The following is a 2,691-nucleotide window of genomic DNA, read 5'->3' as shown; positions in this document are numbered from 1 at the left end:
GAGCAATATGGCGTACGCCAATTATTCGAATAATCGAGAGATAATGAAGCGGATGCTCACTATTCTCCTTTTCATTCAAAGATTTATTATTAAAAGTTTTGAGGAATATATCGACTAAAGACTTTGAATTCGATTTTACAAAACCAATAAAGTTTAGATAAAAGTGCTTGGTATTTGCTCAAAATTAATTTAGTGACAAGATACATAATGAATTAAGCACTTATTTACTTTAGTAAATCAACTACTCATTTAATCATAATGTTCTAAAAATAAATAGGCTTAAAATCTTTTTGAGATAGAAAAACAAATAAGACCTTGTGTCATGTCCTTATTACTAAAAATACTATCCAAAATAATTAAATAAAATGTTGGAGCAAGTTATAAAGAAGTAACATAAAACTGGGGTATGAACCCAACTGGTGATACGTTCGGTATTTTGAAGAACACTAACTGGGCCTAGTACACGAAGCCCAACCGAGAATGAATTAGCATCTAGAGGGACAAGAGGAAATGTGATAAATTATGTTACTAGATTGGGCCCGGACCGCCTCAAACCCCAACTCACACTATTAAAGCCCTAAAGGCAAAAAAAAACAAAAGGAGATGAAATGACCGGTCGCGGTCTTGTCAGCATGGCAGGAATGAATGATGCTTTTTACAGTCTACCTATTGATCCTCACGAAGCTTATTGACTTACTATTAAAGCTTTCCATGTATAAAGGCACCTCTTTCAATACTATTAAATGGATTTCAACATCACCATAAATGATGACTTAGAAAAAACAAAAACAAAACGTTAACCTTCTTTAAAACCCACACGTTTCCCTCTTGAAATACTCTCACAGTCGTGACTCTCTCTCTCTCTCTCCCTAAATATTTCCAATCGAAACTCAATCGGAATCTTAAACCCTAAATCCACTGTATCATGAAACCACCGCTTGCTGTAGATTCAACCTTATTCGTCTAAACTCAACTATTCCTAATAGACCGAAACAATATACAGTTTCCAGTGATATGGTGGATAACAAAGTGTACATATCATTTATAAAAAAAACATGTGGCTCAATGAAAACTAAATGAAGTAAAGCTCATCGAAAAAATGGAGTTTTCGACGATAGTACCGGCGATGCGACCGACCTCGAGGTATGTTATTTCTTTTTATTTTCTTCCTTTGGTGTCGCTCTTCCTCGTTTTCGGTCCGACTCTGACTTTCTCCTTTACCTGTTTGTCATTTCCTTTTGCACGCGATTGAGGGGGTCAAGCTCTTCAAACCCTGATTTTCAGTGTGAAAACCAGAGCTGAAATACTGAGTTTTCGCGGAGCTTTTCGGTGTGAGGTTTGTTTGGGATTTCAGCAGAGTGACGGTGCAAGAAGGGAGAGATCTTTCAATGAATGAGCGCCCCCTTTTTATAGGGTTCAGTACGAGGCCTTTCCAATATTCTCCTCTACGAGCTAACGGGCGGATCCAAGAATAAAATTCGTTAGGGAAGATCTTCTCCCGGATTTCATGTGGTCCTCAAGATGTATGTGATAAGAAAGAAATTCGATTGTGGTCCCCTAAATCTCTAAATGCGTGGCCATCTCCACCAAATCTCCCGTCAAGTTTTTACAGTTGTGAAACCTTCAACTTTTAAGGTAAGAAAACTGGTATTTACTGTCACATAAAGTTCTTCTTTTAATCGACACATTGGATGGTTCTTATATGCGAAACAAAAGTATGATATGGATTATGTCCTCATCTAAGTGGTCCTTATTGTAAAAAAAATTAATTAACCTGGTTAACGTGTGAACGTTATCTCCAACAGGATTCATGTTGTAGAGTGATAGGCTCTAAACTTTTGTCTTTGTTTAGCATATAGAATCGAAGATTCTCAATCATGGTTTGTAACTTTGGTATACCTTCTATTGTAACAGGTAGTCTCGGAACCATGTGCGAAACCCAATTCCACATCTATGCATTGTTTCAACACCGACGATGATAGGCATCCTGCAACAGGTTATTTGTACATTAGTTTGAAGGGTTGTAATGCATTGTTCTCCTTGTATTTATTGCTTTTTGTGGTTCTGTTTTGACAATTCAGGTTTTTGGACAACCTCTTCCTGCATTCCCAATATTTCACTATGACTTTTGGATCCACGATTCTGTGAGTTGTCGCCTCCTACTAGAAAGCGTTCGAAAGGTTCTTTGAAGTCTTCCTGGTATCTCATGCTTGGAACCGAAATCCGTCAGAATTAACTAGGGCCATTTGTATGACTATGTACTGGTTTTGAGTATGGATGTAATGCTTGTAAAGAAATTGACTTAGTATGTCAAAACAATGATGCCATCGATTTATGCTTGTAATGTGACAGTGTGTCTGGTTTTGGTTTTGGTATCGTATTACTTTGCTGCTATTGCCATACGTTTCTGCTGTGTTTTCAAAGTTGTTGTTTTTTTACAGCTGATGGTAGCTTTGGCAAAATTGGGTTTACCTTTGGATGGGTTTGGCTGTTACTTTCCATTGATGTCTCTAGCTGTAAAGGAAGATGTGCAACTAGTTGCGCAAGCAGTCCTTGTTGTAGGGATCCCACAGGGGTTGAAGGATCAAAATCTCATTTCCTGATGTGATGACATGTTGTTACTACCAACTGGTATACCAGAATTTCCGCTGGAATATTGAGTCGAATTCATTCATATTGGGTGATGTAACA

The 2,691-nt window shown here is 37.6% G+C and overlaps 1 long non-coding RNA gene across 1 annotated transcript; it reads left to right on the top strand.

Annotated features, from left to right (window-relative positions):
- Positions 1-736: 736 nt before the first annotated feature.
- LOC127115531 (uncharacterized) lies at positions 737-2,402 on the top strand. Its single transcript, XR_007800761.1, has 3 exons — positions 737-1,635; positions 1,915-1,996; positions 2,082-2,402. It is a non-coding gene; the product is annotated as an uncharacterized LOC127115531 (long non-coding RNA).
- Positions 2,403-2,691: the final 289 nt, after the last annotated feature.

The sequence above is a fragment of the Lathyrus oleraceus genome, chromosome 1, assembly GCF_024323335.1.
Source record: "Lathyrus oleraceus cultivar Zhongwan6 chromosome 1, CAAS_Psat_ZW6_1.0, whole genome shotgun sequence".
Classification (NCBI taxonomy): Eukaryota; Viridiplantae; Streptophyta; class Magnoliopsida; order Fabales; family Fabaceae; genus Lathyrus; species Lathyrus oleraceus.
This window is presented reverse-complemented; position numbering and strand designations above follow the sequence as displayed.